We start from the raw sequence: 19,403 nt of genomic DNA on the forward strand, positions 1-19,403 counted from the left end.
TAACAGTTTGTTCAAGTTCAAAGCAGTGAGTAAATGGTTGAGCCCGGGTATCGCTGAGTTGATTTATTTGAGTAAGTTCTACCGGTTATGTTGGTTAATCACACAGCGAGTAAGAGGCGTTTAAGGCACGATATCATAAAACAATATCTTAGCAGAAGAAGTTATATAAAGCAATATCAGTACAAGTTTATACACAAACAGCTATTACAATTGAAAGATGAAGCGACAAGTTTCGAAAGAGAGGTGGTGGGGAGAGGCAGTTAGTCTTCAGATGGTACGATCTTCCCATCCACCACCTCGTTGCAGATTGATACCATGGAGAGGTCGAGCTCAGCGTATTGGCATGAGACTTGCTCCTAAGCGCGTCGAACCCGGCGGCAAGGACTTGGGCGGAGCTTTGCTCGAGCTCTTGTGTTTGTTTCTTCTGCTCGTCGCTTTGTTTCTTCATATCTTCGGTCTCCTCACGAGCCCGAGCAAGTTCCTCAGCAGCCTTTTTGTTTTCGTCCCGAGTCTGAGCCAGCTCTGCAGCACTCTTCGTGGCTTCCTCTCGAGCTTTGGCGAGCTCAGCCATGGTGTCGTCCCTCTCCTTTTCGACCTTCCCGAGGAGAACCTCCCGATCTGCTGACCTTTTTTCAAGGTTTTCCACCTTGGTCGCATCTGCTTTCATTGCAGCCTCCAAGTTGGCCACCTTGAGCCTGTAAGGTACGAGCTTGCTCTCCAACTCGATCTTCTCTTGGGCTTAGAGGTGCAATTTCTGGCGCAGGTCGGAAGCCTCCTTGTGCGCACCCCTTAGCTCAGCATCCATGGCGTCCTCCAGCCTTGAATGGTCCAACTCCATCATTAGCAGATTGCACGAGAGCTTTTCAGCTTCAGCCCTCGTAATCAGATTTGACTCCTTCAGCGCGGAATTCTCATCTTGGAGCTTCTTGTTGGAGTCCTTCACAGCCTTCGATACAATCAAGGGGAGATCCTCCGCCATCATCTTCAGTTTAGCGGTGAAGGGCCCCAAGATCTCTTCGATGGAGGGTGGGAGGCTTGAAGTTGTTGCTGGAGGAGGTGCTGGGGGAGCTTGGTGCTGACTTTCACCACCACCCTCTTGAGTTTGAAGGGCAAGGGAGGCTTCTGGGCGTGGTGGTGAAGTCGGAGATTCTGTTATGAGTATAGGTGAGTTATGAGCGCCTTCATCTCCTCCTGGTGCGGCCCCAGCAATGGACGTGGTAGAAGGAGGACCCTCCCCAGCAGATACGAATGGCGTGGAGGCGCTTGGAGGGTTCTCAATAAAGTTTGGGTCACTGCTTTCAACTATGGGGGGTGCGGCGGCCAAGGGTGTCGCTTGGACTGGTTGTGTTGGAGCTGGAGGTGAGGGCGGTGTTGGTGTTGGAAGTGCAGGTGGTGAAGAGGGAGTCGCCCTTGTTGTCTTGGTGACGAGGCCATCCTCAGTTGCCTCATCATCCTCTTCTTCCTCTTGCACCACTTGAGGAGCTTTCCTTTTTGGTTTCCTCAGGACTAGCTTTTTCTTTGTGGGGCGGGTAGTGCCCCCGAAGGAGTTGGACCTTGAGGAGGAGTCTTGCCTTAAGCAACGGCGATCTCCACCATTGAGTTGGGCACGGTTTGGGAGCCCGCCGCCAGCTTGTGAGATCGGGCGGTCGCCCTCAGTTCAGCCAGTTTACCTTTTCCCAACATGAAGTCTGCACAGGGTAGAAAATAGATGAGTAGGCCCCGAAGCAGAAGCAGGATATACAAGTATATGCACGCAGAAATAACACAAGCAAGTAGCACATGGATTAAAAATCAAGACCAACACAGAACAAGCAGAACGCCAAAGGATGGAATGGTAGAAACGCTAAGTTAGTTCCGACACAAAACGAAAGTCTTGGTGTTGAGGTAAGGGCTATATGAGCTTCAAGTTGGCCCTCAGAGAACTCGAAGGAGATGATTGAGGCGGTAGGAAAGGTGATGTTGGCGGCAGCTACACTCTTCCAGAAGAGGCAAAGGTCCTTGTCCAACTCCCCCATGTTGTCAGGACTCCTTGGCCTCCTGAAGCTTTCTTTGGAGTCTTTGTTCCCCTTGTGTACCCAATACAAGGGGAAGCCGTCGAGCAGTGAGGGGTCTTGCTCGTTTGGGCGCACCTTGACGAACTTTCCTTTCCAGTCTTTATAAGATTGCTGGAAGATCGAGAGGATTGACCTCCCAGCAATCCCGTTTAAGCTAACCCAGAGGCGATCTCCGGGATTCTTAGCCTCGAACAGAAACAGGAAGACGTCGATTGAAGCCGGCAACCCCAAGTGGGCACACATGATTTGGAACGCCCTCACGAACGCCCAGCTGTTGGGATGAAGCTGGGCAGGGGCGACGTTGAGCTCTGTTAGTAGCTCTCTCTCGAAGCGGGTAAAAGGAAGCCTGAGCTTCACTTTCTTGAAGAAGGTGGCGTAGATAAAGCAGAACAACTCGCCGTTGTTCCCTTTATCATCCGCGCAAATCGGTTCATCTGGGAAGCAGGGCAGCATGGCCATTTTGCTATCGTGCTCTTTGTGGAAGGAGAGGTCGGCTTGGTCCCCTTTCCGCAGTCGGTGCACGCCCAACTCGGTGTTTATTGAGGACGTCTCTTTCAGCAAAGTTGGGGTGGCCCAAGGGTAGAGTTCTTTATAGTCTCGTGGAGGAAGGGAGGCTCCTCCGGCGACTGGTGGAGTTGCCTGAGTGGGATTAGCGTGAGAAGAAGTAGGCCTCTCAGCCTGATTAGAAGGAGCACCAGAGGCTCGTGGTGGATTGCGCGCTGGTGGAGGATTTGCCCCAGGAGCAACCCTACGCGCTTGGGGTGGAGGGTTTCGCGACGAAGAAGGAGGGTTAGCGGTGGACTTTGTGTGAGCCATCGCAAGAACTGCAAGGGAAAAAGAAAAGGGATGAAACGAAGATCACAGAGAACGACTCGATTGAGGACGAAGGAGGAAGAACGAACGAACAAGAGTTCGCTGGGATAAACGTTACGAGGAACGAAGTCTTAGGTTACGAGAAAAGGAGAAAAGGAAAAAACAGCCCACAACGTATGCTTCAGACAGATAATGGATGATGCAAACCGATTAAAATGCAGCAAATATCCATAGAAGGAGTAAAAGGGTTACCTTTTTATGATCGGATGAGTGTTGAAGAAAGTTGGAGATTGAGAGCGACGAGAAGCTTCGTGGTTCGCAGAGAAAATACTTAGAACGTTTGAGAGTGCAAAAAGATGATGGAACAGTGGAAGCGCAAAGGGTTTAAGGGTTTAAGGGTTTTTCGAACGTTTTCGGAAGCGCAAACGGCAGTTGAAGACGACCGTTGATGAAGCCACGTGTCGAGTGAAGGAAAAAGAGGTTGGTGGAGCGTCAGAAAAGCAGAGGGTACGGACGTACGGAAATCTGTACCAGCGCCACGTAGATCGACGATGACGTGACCTATTAGTCTTTTCGCTGGTCAAGTCTCAGCTTAAGACTGGGGGGCTTGTGTACCGACCAGGTAGTCGGAAGTGATGACGTGGCAGTAAGCGATAATATAGGCGTGTTGAGCGGAACACCTGGTTGACGGAAGGGAAGTACATCGGGGAGTCTGTGTAGTCGCCAATCGTTAAGTTGGCGTTCTCCAATCCCTAGCATATCTAACCGGCGGTCACCAGGCTTGTGTCATAGTCGTCGTATGTGAGCTTAGGCGACCAAGTGATCAGAGACCGCCGAAAGAGGGACATTGCCGAAAGATCAGGAAGGCTTGTTTAGGGCTTTCAAGGGGTACGAGTACCAAGGACGAGGTTATCAGATGATCATTCCCTAGCCAGAGGTCGAGGCAAAGGAATAGTTTCCAGAACATGCATGATGTGCAAGTAATGCAGATCGTGATAGCGGCAAGCGAGACCACAGAGAAGGTGTGCATGGTGACACCCCGTGCTCGCCACTAGAAGAGATCGCGCTCCAAGGCAGCTATGCACCGAGGTACTCCTTGCATGGGTAACTTAGTCGAACAGCCTGAAGAGTACAAGTGACGCTCAAGTAGAGGACGCTCCAGATGGTGACACGTGTGCAGCTGGATGCGAGCCACATGTCTAGAGGTGTAACCGTCAGGAGAGAGAAAATGCACAAGTATATAAGGAATTCTAACGAACTTTTGAGGTACGCGCGTTTAGAACACTTCTTTACGCTTTTGAGAACACTTGAGTACGCTGAGAGAATATTTGCACGGTTCCTTGAGTTTTAGCTTTTCTCTCTTAGTATTTGGTGATTCCGTCACTGACTTAAGCGTCGGAGCGCGATCGGCTGCAGCGGCGCCGCTCTGTTTCTTTCAAGTTCTTGCGAGGAATTGAGGCTTGAAGGACAGAAGCTAACGTGGTGCGAAGCTGATCGAGAGAAGATACCTTTGACGTGGCAAGACTCTTGCACTCGAGTCAACCGGCAGGATCACTGGTAATACTCGTAATACTAGTACAGCTAGTAATACTGGTAATACCAGTAATACTTGTAATACCAGTAATACTGGTAATACCAGTAATACTGGTAATACCAGTAATACTCGTAATGCTAGTACTGCTAGTAATATTACTACTGCTAGTAATACTAGGTATATTAGTACTGCTAGTAATAATGGTAATACTGGTAATACTAGTAATACTAGTAATATTGGTAATACTAGTCACACTGGTAATACTAGTAATACTGGTAATATTGGTAATATTGGTAATACTAGTAATACAAGTACTGCTAGTAATACTAGTACTGCTAGTTATACTAGTAATACTAGTACTGCTAGTAATACTAGTACTGCTAGTAATACTAGTACTGCTAGTAATACTAGTACTGCTTGTAATACTAGTAATACTAGTACTACTACTACTGCTAGTAGTGCTTGTAATACAAGGAATACAACTACTGCTAGTAATACTAGTACTGCTAGTAATACTAGTACTGCTAGTAATACTAGTACTGCTAGTAATACTAGTAATACTAGTACAGCTAGTAATACTTGTACTGCTAGTAATACTAGTACTGCTAGTAATACTAGTACTGCTAGTAATACTAGTACTTCTAGTAATACTAGTACTGCTAGTAATACTAGTACTGCTAGTAATACTATTAATACTAGTACTGCTAGTAATACTAGTACTGCTAGTAATACTATTAATACTAGTATTTCTATCTTACTAGTAGTACTAGCAGTAGTAGTATTACTAGTATTACTAGTATAACTAGCAGTATTAGTACTACAAGCAGTACTAGTATTACTATATTACTAGCAGTACTAGTATTACCAGTATTACTCGCATTACTAGCAGTACTAGTACTGCGAGTAATACTAGTAATACTGGTAATACTAGTAATACTGGTAATACTATTACTGCTAGTAATACTGGTAATACTAGTAATACTTGTAATACTAGTAATACTGGTAATACGATTAATACTGGTAATACTAGTACTGTTAGTACTGCTAGTAATACTAGTACTGCTAATAATACTAGTAATACTGGTAATACTAGTAATATTAGTACTCCTAGTAATACTGGTAATACTAGTAATACAAGTAATATTGGTAATACTAGTAATACTGCTAGTAATACTAGTTATATTAGTATAGTTAGTACTGCTAGTAATAATGGTAATACTGGTAATATTAGTAATACTGGTAATACGAGTAATACTGGTAATACTGGTAATATTGTTAATACGAGTAATACTAGTACTGCTAGTAATACTAGTAGTGCTAGTAATACTAGTAGTGCTAGTAATCCTAGTACTACTAGTAATACTAGTACTGCTTGTAATACTAGTACTGCTAGTAATACTACTACTGCTAGTACTGCTAGTAATACTAGTAATACTACTACTGCTAGTAATACTAGTACTGCTAGTAATACTAGTAATACTTGTACTGCTAGTAATACTTGTACTGCTAGTAATACTAGTACTGCTAGTAATACTAGTACTGCTAGTAATACTAGTACTGCAAGTAAGACTATTAATACTAATATTTCTATCTTACTAGTAGTACTAGCAGTAGTAGTATTACTAGTATTACTAGCAGTACTAGTATTACTAGCTGTATTAGTATTACTAGCAGTACTAGTATTACTATATTATTAGCAGTACTAATATTACTAGCATTATTAGCAGTACTAGTACTGCTAGTAATACTACAATTTCTATCTTACTAGTAGTACTAGCAGTAGTAGTATTACTAGTATTACTAGCAGTACTAGTATTATTAGCAGTATTAGTATTAGTAGCAGTACTAGTATTACTATATTACTAGCAGTACTAGTATTACTAGCAGTACTAGTATTACTAGCAGTACTAGTATTACTAGCAGTACTTGTATTACTAGGAGTACTAGTATTACTAGCAGTACTAGTATTACTAGTATTTCTATCAGTACTAGTATTTCTAACAGTACTAGTATTACTAGCAGTACTAGTATTACTAGCAGTACTAGTATTAGTAGGAGTACAAGTATACTAGTATTACTAACAGTACTAGTATTACTAGCAGTACTAGTATTACTAACTGTACTAGCAGTACTAGTATTATTAGCAGTACTAGTATTACTAACAGTACTAGTATTACTAACAGTACTAGTATTAATAGCAGTACAAGTATTACTAGTATTACTACCTGTACTAGTATTACTAGCCATACTAGCAGTACTAGTGTTACTAGCAGTACTAGTATTACTAGCAGTGCTAGTATTACTAGAAGTGCTAGCAGTACTAGTATTTCTATATGTGCTAGTATTACTACCTGTACTAGTATTACTAGCCATACTAGTATTACTAGCAGTACTAGTGTTACTAGCAGTGCTAGTATTACTAGTATTACTAGCAGTGCTAGTATTACTAGTATTACTAGCAGTGCTAGTATTACTAGAAGTGCTAGCAGTACTAGTATTACTAGATGTGCTAGTATTATTAGAAGTGTTAGTATTACTGGCAGTACTCACTGAAGCCGAAATAGATAATAAAACCAGGAAACATTAATGGAAAGGAAACATGAAGGAAATGGAAGAAGGAACTTATGGAAATGGTGGTGGGTGGTCACGCGACTTGATGCGTGGAAACCACCAAGATAAGTGCTAGGTCGCCACTTGAGACTTTCATTCTTATCAAGCTCAATACTCACTCAAGCTCTCACAATATTTGTGCAGAGTAACTTTTTTATTCAATTTCAACATAAAAAATACAATGGGTAGGCCTCCTATTTATAGGTAAAGGAGCCTTGGGAAACAAGCAAGAGGGGTAGGATGGGAAAGGGGAAAAAATAGGCAGCCTTAGGGCTTGACTAAGTCAAACCCACACCCTAGGCTTACCCTTATAGAAACTAGTTCAAATTGTCTTCCTAAAGCGCTAGGAACAAGTTAAAATGATACCTACACCCCCTATTATGCTAAAGGCTCCTTATTCTAGCCTATCTTTGTTATTTGGACCCCTAAAGTGAGCCTAATTTATTTACAACTTGTTTTATTCTTTAAGAAGACCAGCAAGAAGAACATTAGATGCTCTGGTTTGTGTCAATTTCTTCCTCTGGTGAGGTCTGCTAAATCCTTGGTGACGTCTTCACTTGATTGTTGAGATGACTTCTCATAATGTGCATCCTTGGTCCCCTTCTAGGTGATTCAGTTTTTTCCTTCCCTTGAGGCATGAACCAATTGGGTCATTGCAGGTAGTTGCGTCGCAACACCTACAAATCATTGGGGCTAAGAGGGGTTAACTTTCCTTTTGACATCGGTAGGAGTTGGCACCTGTTCTCGCTGGTTGACTCAGTCGTCGTTGACTTCAAAGGCAGATGGTGGCTCCTCCTATTTCTGGAGGTGTCTGCCCTCTCCATGGGTGATTGAGAGTGGCTCCGTTGAAACAGAGGGGGCCCTACCTGTTGGTTGCACTCCGACGATCAAGTTAGTATTGGGCTAAGAAACAATAAGTATGTAAAGCAGTTTCAGTCTTAGAAACAACGTACCTTTCTAGGGTTCTTACCACCCTTTATATAGGCTGTATCTAGGTCAACTTCCCGGTCTCACGAGGATCTTTCCTTAAGTGGAATTAGGGTTACTAGTAAGGCGTCCTGTTGCGCGTTGCCCAAGCTTAGCGCAGCCGTCACACATGACTTTCCTCTTCTGGAGTGCATAATCTTAACAGTATGGCCGCCAGGGTACCAACTCATGCACCAGTGTTGCGGGCCCATCTGTTCTATAGGTGCCCAAAATATTCATGTGCCATGCATGCAGTCTTTCCTTGGAAACCCTAACCTTCATGGGCCTTAGCGCCTCCAAGGAATACTTACTTGTGTTAGGACCTAAACGTACTATACACACTGCATGCATGGATCCTCCCGTGACTTAGGTCTTTCTTATGTCTGGATGATAGCTCATTATTATTTCTGGGGCCCACTTATGTGGCCCATCAATACGACCAGATCACCGATGTCCGATCTTAATGTCTGAATTCGATCTCTGATGTCGATGTGTTAGGTCTTGCCAGTACACAAGCCCTCCAGGCTCGAGCTGTAACTTGTTTCAGCGAAGAGGCTAAGTGATCGCCCATGACGACCTACATGCCGAACGAGTGACAGAACGTGCACAGTGCGCTGAGGTGACATTTCACCATACTTTCTCACCAGCGTACACATGGCAAGATCAACGGTCGAAGCTCGTTGCCACTTGCGCTTCTCTGATACCTTAAACCCCTCAACCCTTACGCTCCTTTCACTGTTCCATTACTTCTCTTAGGCATTTTTTCGAAACCTTTCATTTCTCAAAACGCTCTGTCTTCCTTCCGTACTCACTTCAACTCCTCGAAGGGCAATCACTCCAAGGTATGTCTTTTATTTAATAACTGCCTTTGCTTTATCATTCTGATGTTCTTAATCTACCTTAACTGTTCTGGGACTGTTTAGGTTTTCTGCATTTTATGATTACTGTTCTTTGTTTTCATGCTTCTCTGTTTTTAAAATGTTCTGAATTGTGCACATTTCCTTCTCTCAACCTTTGCATTTTTCTTCTTTTTCCTTTTTTTTTAGCTTCTCTTCTTAAGATGGCTTGATCGAACCTACTCCCAACTCCTCCCCTCGACTATAAATCTTTATATCGCTGGGCACCCGACGATCTCTTAGTCGAAACCTCTAGCTTTACCTCCCTTGCGAGCATAGCGACCTATAGGAAGAACCAGAACTGCTATATATCCCGCATCTTCAGGAAGGAGCACGAAAGGTTCGAGAGGGTCGTGCCAAGTAGGATAGGTGAACCCATGTGTTCTGATGAGTCATCAAACCCAAAGGGACCCTTCTGTTTTGTATACTCAACAGTCTTCAAGAAACTTTCCCTTCGCCTACCCCTCATTGGCTTTGAGCGCGCCCTCCTCATTGAAGTCAATGTGGCCCCTACCCAGCTACACCCCAACAATTGGGCATTCGTTAGGGCCTTCTCCATCCTCTGCGACCACTTTGGCCATCGCCACCGGTGGATGTCTTCTTACACTTTTTTGAAGCCAAGAGCCCAGGGAAGAAGTTGTAGGTGAGCTTCAATGGGGTCGCTGGAAGGGTATTGCTGACCCTCTTCCAACATTCGTATAAGAGCTTCAAAGGGAAGTTCTTTAAGATACGGTGTAGCAAGTCAGACCCCACCCTCTTGGATGGGTTCCCCCTCTATTGGGTGAAGGAACCTGGGCTCAAGAAACCCAGAAGCCTCGAGGACTTACCCACGCGGGAACGAGAGGTGTGCGCCTTCTTCTCAAACTTGGGAGCATTGTTTAGCACTATTGAGCTGATCAAGCTTGAGTACAACCCTAAGGCTCTTAAGGGCTATATTGGTATCCCCTCTCCCCTATTCCTGCTTATGTTTCACTTTGCTTGTGTGCATTCTCAGTTCATGTCATGTTCTTTCTTCTTCTTGTGCACGCATGGTACTTAACATTGAGAAAAGGAGGCAGTTAGCTGTTGTGGAAGCTCAACTAAAACCTGCCTCTGGCCCCTCTGTTTCTGGCCCTTCTGCCCCAGCCCCCGTAGACCAAAGGCTAAAAGGGGTGGCTGAGGTCACTGAGGTTGCCGCTTCTAAAGATGAGGACACCTGTTCAGGCCTCATCTTCAAGAGGAAACGCAAGGCTGACGTTGTTGTTCTTGCACCCTTGGGCTCAGAGGGTCAAGCCACTCCGTACAGGGAGCATCCTCCCAATGCCTCTTCACCCTGTGACATCGTGGTGCAAGAAGGTAGGGGGAGAGTGCCACGGGAGGTGACCAGTGGGACTCCTACGCCAATGTACCACCCTTCGTCCAAAAAGCACTGCACTCCTTCCAAACTCAAGCAAGGCTGGAAAGCTTGGAAGAGGACCCCTTGTTGGATCATGTGTTGAGGCATCTTGGGGAGATCCTCGTGGGGTCCAGCCTTCTCCTCTCCAAAATGCAGAAGGCAAGGGAGGAAGACATTCTCGAGATCACGGAGCTCAAACGCCGATCAACCGATATGGCCCTGGAGGTGGATGAGCTTCGTCAAACCGATCGAGATACAAAGAAGATCTTGTTTGAGAAGTCTCAAGAAATCTTGAGGCTATACGCTAGGAATGGTGATCTTCGGGCTTAGGTAGATGCCTTGGCGGGGAAGCTTGGTAGTAAGGAAGAATAGGTGACCTAGCTGAGGAAAAAATCAGCCAAGTTCGAGGAGGAGATGGCCAGGTTGAGGGAGGAGTTGGTCCGCAAGGATGAACTCTTCCTACAGACCAAGGATGAACTTACCCGGGATGCCGCAGATTCCTACGCAACAGAGTTTGAGGATGCCATGGCCCAGGTTGCCTGTGTGCATCCTGGGGTGGATCTCTCCCAAACTGGGCTGGCGAAGAGAATTGATGATGGGCAGCTGGTAGACGCCGATTAGCGGTGATTTTCCCTCGTATTTATTTTGTAACCAGACAAACATTTGTGCCTCTGTGTATATATATATTTCATTTTTGAAGTCTTTTCTTCTTTCGATTTGTCTCTTGTGTTCGCTGTTAGCTATCTTGCTTATCTTGGATTAACCTTGCTAACAACACCTTAATGACTGCTCGTACCTAAGTAGCATGCTCCTTAACAAAACTGTTTGATCTTTACCCTTTTTCGATCTTTAACACGTGGGGTAGATGTGGTGTTGGCTCGAACTCTAACTGACAAAGATAAGGAAAAGGTTTGCTCGTTGTTCTCGACCTTGGCGCAGAAGGACAAGGGAGGTGTCCTGTTTCGAACCATGTTACTCTCGACCTGGGCGTGTAAAGGCCAGGGAGAGGTTCGCCTTCACTGGGAACCTTACTATTCTCGACCTTGTCTTATAAAGGCAAGGGAGAGGTCCACTTTACTGGTCTCGACCTTGCCGCATAGAGGCAAGGTAGATATTTAACTGAGAACCATGTTGTTCTCGACCTTAGCATTCTCACACAGCTCACTAAGAACCTTACTATTCCTTATCTTGACGTCTTTTCCCTAAGGGAGAGGATCACTTTACTGGTCTCAACCTTGGCATATACAGGCAAGGGAGATATTTAACTGGGAACCATACTGTTCTCGACCTTGGCGTTCTCACACAAGAGGGAGGCTCACTAAGATCCTTACTATTCCCGATCTTGGCAGTTTTACCCAAGGGAGAGGTTCACTTTCCTGGTCTCGACCTTGCCGCATAAAGGCAAGGGAGATATTTAACTGGGAACCATACTGTTCTCGACCTTGGCGTTCTCACACAAGAGGGGGGTGTTAGAATGTATGACTTTAAACTAGAGGGGGTGAATGGTTTAAAAGGGGTTTTCACAAACTTTTTAGGATAGAATGAAATTCTCTGCAAGAAACCAGATTTAGGAATTCAGTTTGCCAAGAACAAAGATCAAAACAGAAAAGCAACAGAAAAACAATCGGTTGTTTCGCAGAAACAATCGGTTGTTTATACCAGTAAAATAACAACAACTGAAATTAAAGAGTTTAAGGGAGAGAGAATTGCACAAACAGTTTATACTGGTTCACTCTTAACCCAAGAGCTACATCCAGTTTCCCAGAAACCACTGGGAATCCACTAGGTAATCAAATCCAAATTACATACACACACCACCAAAGAAGTGACCTTGATCCCCTCAAGACACACACTTCCTTTGGCTCAGCACATACACCACCAAGAATATTGATCTTGACAACCTCAAAAGCACACAACCCTTCTTGGCTTTACAACACCAAAATGTACACAAATCTTAGAACGAATTACACTGTTACATAATGAACTGAAATCAATACAGAGTAATCCTATTCCACTTCTCTCTTGAATAACCAAAGCTCAAGTTCAAACACCAAATTCTTTCAAAAACTCTTTGAAAACTGCAATCTGTTTGAATCTGAAGCAGTTCCTGCAAAACAAAGTTTAAGCAAAGCACAATATCTCTGATAGAAGGTTAGAGCAGTAAAACAAATAATGTTGTGTTTAACAAAAACAACAGCTAAAAACCACCAGAAATATCGGCATATCAGCAGCAAAGCAGCAGAATTAAAGTTCACTTAAACAAAACATAGAGTTTGCAGAAATAAAAGACGACACAACATAAAATCTCCCCCTATTTGTCTTCACAAATAGACAATAAGAAGAGATAAAAAGGCAAATGTTCCAGATTATGTAGAATTTAAAATACAAAAGCACTTAAATTGATACAGGACAAAAACAATCGGTTGTTTCGAACATTCAACCGGTTGTTTTTCCTTCAATCATCCTTACCATACTGAAGTTCAAAGATCTGATTCTGAACAGCTTCAATCTATTCATCCAGGGTCATAAACCGAGTATCCATGTTGTTGAATCTTTTGTCAATGCTCTGGAAATTGGTCACACAAAGATCATGGATATTTCTTTGATTCTCGGCAAAGCCATCAAGCCTATTCACCATGTATCTTTCAAAAGAAGACATAGAAGGCATCTCATCTCCTTGATATCCTGCACTTGTTCCAGCTTCAAAGGTAGTTGCAGGATGATCTTCATTGTGGATATCCATATCAGTAGCTTGATCTTCTTCATCAAAAACAGCAGCTGCAGCACTTGATGAACCACCATGATCACCATCTTTGCTCACCCATTTTCCATTTATTTTGGTGAATCCCATCTTGCTTAGAGAGCCATTGTTGATTTCTTGTGTTGACTTAACCAACTCAGAGGTCTCATCTTCAAGATTCACTTCAAAATAGAGCAAGAATTTAGAGATTAAAACAACATAGGGATAGTGGTAATCACTTAACCTCATGGATTTTTGCATATGTTCTTTGATGATGTGAATCCAGTTGATCTTGATCTTCTTCATGATGCAGTAGATGTATACAAGGTCTTCTTTTGTTAAGACATAATGGTTCTCCCCCTTGGAGTTAGAATCCAAGTTACAATAAGGGCAAGCACCCTTTCATTCAACTTCAAGCCTCCAACCGAACAAGTTCTCACTTGGGCTTGTTGATTCTTCAAGCAACTCTTGTAGTATTGGACTTTGTTAAAAATCCTCCACTACTCCAAGATTTCCCTTGTTGATTCTTAGACCATCATACTTTAAGCCCATTACTAAAGCCAACACATCATGGGTAATTTCCATGTCTACACCTTTTACATGAGAAACAAGGTTGTTTCCTTCAAACTTAAGGTTGGTGTAGAATACCAGAATTAAATCAGGGTATATGTTTCCCTTCATCTCCAAGAATCTTCTCAGCAACTGATCTTTTAGAAGCTTTCTCACATTGTCAAGCTTTTGACTTTTCAGCCAATCAAAAGAAACAACTTTGGGGTTGTTGATCACCTTTGTGCTTGTTTCAAAACGATATCTCTCAATGAGCTCATTATCCCCTGAAAACCAGCCCTCAAGTCTCCCTCCAGACCTCACAGCTCTTGTTTTGATCCTCTTTGATGTAGGAGGAGTGGACTCCATGATAGCAGAAAAAGAGGCAAAGGGTCTCACACAAAGAGAGCAAGAGATGTTGCAAGAGATGGCTCAATTGATTGTTCTTGTGAGAGAGAACAATTGCACCAGAATTTAAAGAGATATTGAACCTTACTGCATTTAATTGATGTGAGTGGGTTTCAGTCTTCAAAGATAAAAGACTTGACCAAGATCTGCACAGAAAACATCAGAAAAAGCAGAAAACCACATGGTCATCACATGTGATCTTTGACTAGTCATAAAGGCTCTTGAATTTTCAAGATTTTGGAATATATTCCTTTATGACATGTTGTAACTTCCTCTAGAATATGATCAGGCTTTCAACACAACTTTATTGACTCATGATCCTTTCATAATTGAGATCTACAACCAACAGAATTCAAAGAGAAATTAAATCCATTCTTTCACAGTGCTGCCAAAGAGGAAACAATCGGTTGTTTCGAGGAAACAATCGGTTGTTTTTTTGCAGCTTTTAGACAAATTGAGTTTTTCAAGTATTGACAGAGAATGATTCAAAAACAGATGTAATTATTCAGAGAAAGAGTTTTTAAGCACGAAATAGGAATTAACAAATCAAAGGCAAAGTTAAGGAAGATCTTATCCTTTTATGAGGTCCTTTCAATGAGTCATTTGTTTGTGATCAAGAAGCTTCTTTTGACTTTTGAAAAGACTTGGACCGGTACATAACATTGATTCAGTTCCAGTGTTAATCTCTTCCTTCCAAGAACCTGATCAGATGACTCAGAGCCTCATTTTCTTCTAGATTCCCTGCATAAACATGAATTCAAGCAACAAGGTTTGGTCCCCTTACAAATGTGGGTCCATTTGATTTATTTTTATCATTTGAAGCCGATCTTTGGAAATCCATTTCATACAACCTCTGGGAACAGAATATTTCCTTATTTTGAAAAATCTGACAGAATGGCCTTTCTTCATGCAATAAAAGCATGTAACAACCGGTTGTTTCAACTTAACAATCGGTTGTTTTACTGGCAGTTTTGAAAAAAAAAATTAAAAATTATCTTGCTAGTTTTGTGGATTAAAACCTAATCCAGCTCTTCCAAAAACACAATTTTGAGATGCCAAGACATTCTCAAAGTTGGATTTTCTTTTTGAAAGCTTATCCACAATACAAACAAGATAATGTACTTTCTTTTCAAGATTTTCACAATTTTCACAAATGAGAGTGTCACACTTTCCATAAGAGTTTTTGCAATGATTTTCTAGATTTTCAAAATCACTTTTTGATTTTTCTAGCTCTTCTTCAAGTGCCTTAACTCTCTTTTCAAGCCATTTGTTAAGCCCTTTCAAACGGTTATTTGAGAGAACCTGATGGATCTGTGTCCTCCTCCTTTCGGTTTTGTAGATGATTTGCGGAAGCTTCATGGATTGGAGATGGAACAAGGTCCTCCTAAGAGTGGTGGTGACCTTGAAGGTGCATGAGAGGTAGGATTTGAGAGTGGTGAGGCCAACTCTACTTGGAAGGTGACGGTTTAGGAAGATTAAGAGCCTAACCTAGGAGGTTTTGGGCAAAGAGTGATATTGGCACAATTTTGGCAGCAATTCACTCATGTATTAATCTTCAATTTACATGACCCAAGCTCCTCTATATATAGCAAGAGAGGGCTGAATGTGAAAAGAGAATTGGAGGGAAATTTAAATGTTGGCACATGGGAAGGTGGCTCCTAAATTCAGCACATGTGAGGTAGGTTCTAGAATTCTTCCATGTGCTAGGAGTTCTAGAACCTTACGCTCCACTTAGGCTAAATGTGGGCTGGACCTAAGTTTAATTAGGAGTAGGAAACTCTAATTAAAATTAGGTTAGCATTTTGGGTACCACTTTGCATGTTTCAACAGAAATACAAAAGAATTAAACTATGCTACTTTTGACAAAAATGTAAAAACTATTCTACACTAGAGTTTATGACATGTAGAATGCGTCCTCTTGACCCCTCTTTGACCATAACTCTAGTGGTTGCCTCAATTTGACATTTTGGTGTCCTTTCAATGGATTGGTGTTGGGGCCTCTTCCATCATAACCAATTGGTTAGCTTCTTCATGTGTTTCTTGAAAAGCTTCAAGCAATTTACTATAATTTTCAGCATTTAGGGAAGCACATGAACTTACATCACTTGAGCTACATGACTCATCATCTCCTTCCGCAATCAAGCATATGTTTTCTTTTTCTTCTTCACTTGAAGATGAGCTTGATGAGGAGACTTCATTCTCATCCTAAGCTATGTATGCTCTTCTTGACTTTCCCTTTTTCTCCTTGTGGCTTGATTTCTTTTCATTGCTTTCTTTGTTTGGGCAATCTGCTTTAATGTGCCCTTGTTCACCACAACCAAAGCAAGTATAGTTGTTAGAATTGAAATCACTGGTTTTCTTATTGCCATACCTTTCTTTGTTGGCTTCTTTGTTATGAATTCTCTTCAAAAATCTACTAAACTTCTTGGACAGCAAACTAAGGTTTTCTTCTTCACTTTCATCACTTGATTCTTGATTGCTTTTGTGCTTGGCAGCTTTCAAGGCAATGCTTCTCACATGCTTGTCTTCACTCTCTTGAACATTGAGTCTATTCATTTCTAACTCATGTTCTCTAAGCTTACCAAATAAAGAAGTCGTTGTCAAGGATGTCAAATCTTTTGACTCAGAAATTGCTGTCACCTTTGGTTGCCATGATCTATCAAGACACTTGAGAATCTTGATGTTTAACTCTTTTTTATCAAAGGTTTTCCCAAGGCTCATAAGGTGGTTGATGATGTGGGTGAAACTTTTTTGTACTTCAGCGATTGACTCACCTTTAAGCATTCTAAACATTTCATATTCCTGAATTAGAGTGTGCTTTCTAGCTCTCTTCACGCCATTGGTTCCTTCATGAGTCACCTCCAATGTGTCCCACATCTCCTTGGCCGAAGAGCATTGAGAAATCCTATAAAATTCATCCAAATTCAAGGCAAATGTTATGATGTTCTTAGCGATACAATCAAATTTGGCCTTCTTGTTTTCAGAATCAGTACATTGAGACCAAGGTTTTTCAGTGAAAGATCCATCTTTTTCAATTTTTGGAATAAAAGGACCATTTTCAATTGCATCCTAAATTCCCTTGTAAAGGGATTCAACAAAGATTTTCATCCTAACTTTCCATAATTCGTAATTCAAACCACAGAAAAGAGGTGGTCTGTTGATTGATGCACCCTCTCCAAAAGGTGGTTTTTCAACCATTGAAAAAAGGTTTTAGGATCAAACTTGAGTATTTTTCAAGTACCAAGCTCTGATACCAATTGTTAGAATGTATGGCTTTAAACTAGAGGGGAGTGAATGGTTTAAAGGGGGTTTCACAAACTTTTTAGGATACAATGAAATTCTCTGCAAGAAACCAGATTTAGGAATTCAGTTTGCCAAAAACAAAGCTCAAAACAAAAAAGCAACAGAAAAACAATCGGTTGTTTCGCAGAAACAATCAGTTGTTTATACCAGTAATATAACAGCAACTGAAATTAAAGAGTTTAAGGGAGAGAGAATTGCACAAACAGTTTATATTGGTTCACTCTTAACCCAAGAGCTACATCCAGTTTCCCAGAAACCACTGGGGAATCCACTAGGTAATCAAATCCATATTACATACACACACCACCAAAGAAATGACCTTGATCCCCTCAAAACACACACTTCCTTTGGCTCAGCACATACACCACCAAGAATGTTGATCTTGACAACCTCAAGAGCACACAACCCTTCTTGGCTTTACAACACCAGAATGTACACAAATCTTAGAATGAATTACACTGTTACAAAATGAACTGAAATCAATACAGAGTAATCATATTCCACTTCTCTCTTGAATAACCAAAGCTCAAGTTCAAACACCAAATTCTTTCAAAAACTCTTTGAAAAATGCAATCTATTTTTATATGTTCTTTTTTGTTATAAAACATTAACAAACTATTTATTGTATTCAAATCTTGGTCAATTTAAATCAGGAGCGTATTCAGTTATGAAATCAGTTAAAGCTCTTTTAACAAAGAAAACTGTTTTTCTGTTGGGATTCCAAACAAACAATCGGTTGAAAGAGCGAATCAATCGGTTCTTTGGGTTTGACTGCAAGTCAACCATCCAAAACCGTTTTCAAACTTTTTCAAAAACACCAAAGTATAAAACAATTGGTTGTTTCAACAAACAACTCGTTGTTTTTCACTTAGTTTGAAAAACACTTTAAACTTAAAAGATTTGAAAACACTTAAGCTTTAGATTCAACAAAGAGTGGATTACAAATATAATCTACCCCAGATCCTATTCTAAAGCACCTCAGCAATAGCAAGCACATCCAGCCTTCCATCAAACTCAAAGGATTTGGATTCTTCAAAGCTTGAACACATTTGATTCAATAGGAGGCTCATTAAGAACCTTACTATTCCCGATCTTGGCTTTTTTACCCAAGGGAGAGGTTCACTTTACTAGTCTCGACCTTGCCGTATAGAGGCAAGGGAGATATTTAACTGGGAACCATACTGTTCTCAACCTTGGCGTTCTCACACAAAAGGGGGGCTCACTAAGAACCTTACTATTCCCGATCTTGGCGTTTTTACCCAAGGGAGAGGTTCACTTTACTGGTCTCGACCTTGCCGCATAGAGGCAAGGGAGATATTTAACTGGGAACCATACTGTTCTCAACCTTGGCGTTCTCACACAAGAGGGGGGCTCATTAAGAACCTTACTACTCTCGATCTTGGTGTTTTTACCCAAGGGAGAGGTTCATTTTACTGGTCTCGATCTTGGTGTATAAAGGCAAGGGAGATATTTAACTGGGAACCATATTGTTCTGAACCTTGGCATTCTCACACAAGACGGAGGCTCACTAAGAACCTTAATATTCCCGATCTTGGCGTTTTTACAAAAGGGAGAGGTTCACTTTACTAGTCTCGACTTTGCCACATAGAGGCAAGTGAGATATTTGTTGAAGATGGGAGCTTTGATGTATCAAATCCATATGAAGCCTGAACCTGTGCTGCTTTCTAGGTTTGGGTTTTAGAGTAGGGTGTTTAGAATCTTTGTAAGATTAGTTATTGAAGCCTACACAAAGCTTGTTTAAACATGTTTTAAGAAACTAAGTGTTTTTCCATGCAAAGGGAAAACAACCGATTGATTTATCAAATTAACCGGTTGTTTGTCACTTAGCTGGCTGGAAGTTGTGAAACTAATTTTTGAATCAGTAGTGTAACTGTTTGACTCATTCAACCGATTGAATTGTGACTTCAACCGGTTAAATGTGTGTTTTCATAACAGTATTTTGAAAACCTGTTTTAAATATTGAGTTGTTCAAATTTGTCTTTAATGGTAGCTTTTCAAAGGTTATATATACAACTTCATTTTCAAATCATATATACAAAAAATTCAACAAGTACTAATTCAGATTTGAGAAAGAGATTTGGTTTTGAAAGTATTTTTCAAAAGAGCAAGATTGTTGTTAAGCTTTGTTGTGTGGTAA

This window comes from Phaseolus vulgaris, unplaced genomic scaffold (assembly GCF_000499845.2).
Source record: "Phaseolus vulgaris cultivar G19833 unplaced genomic scaffold, P. vulgaris v2.0 scaffold_12, whole genome shotgun sequence".
Lineage (NCBI taxonomy): Eukaryota > Viridiplantae > Streptophyta > Magnoliopsida > Fabales > Fabaceae > Phaseolus > Phaseolus vulgaris.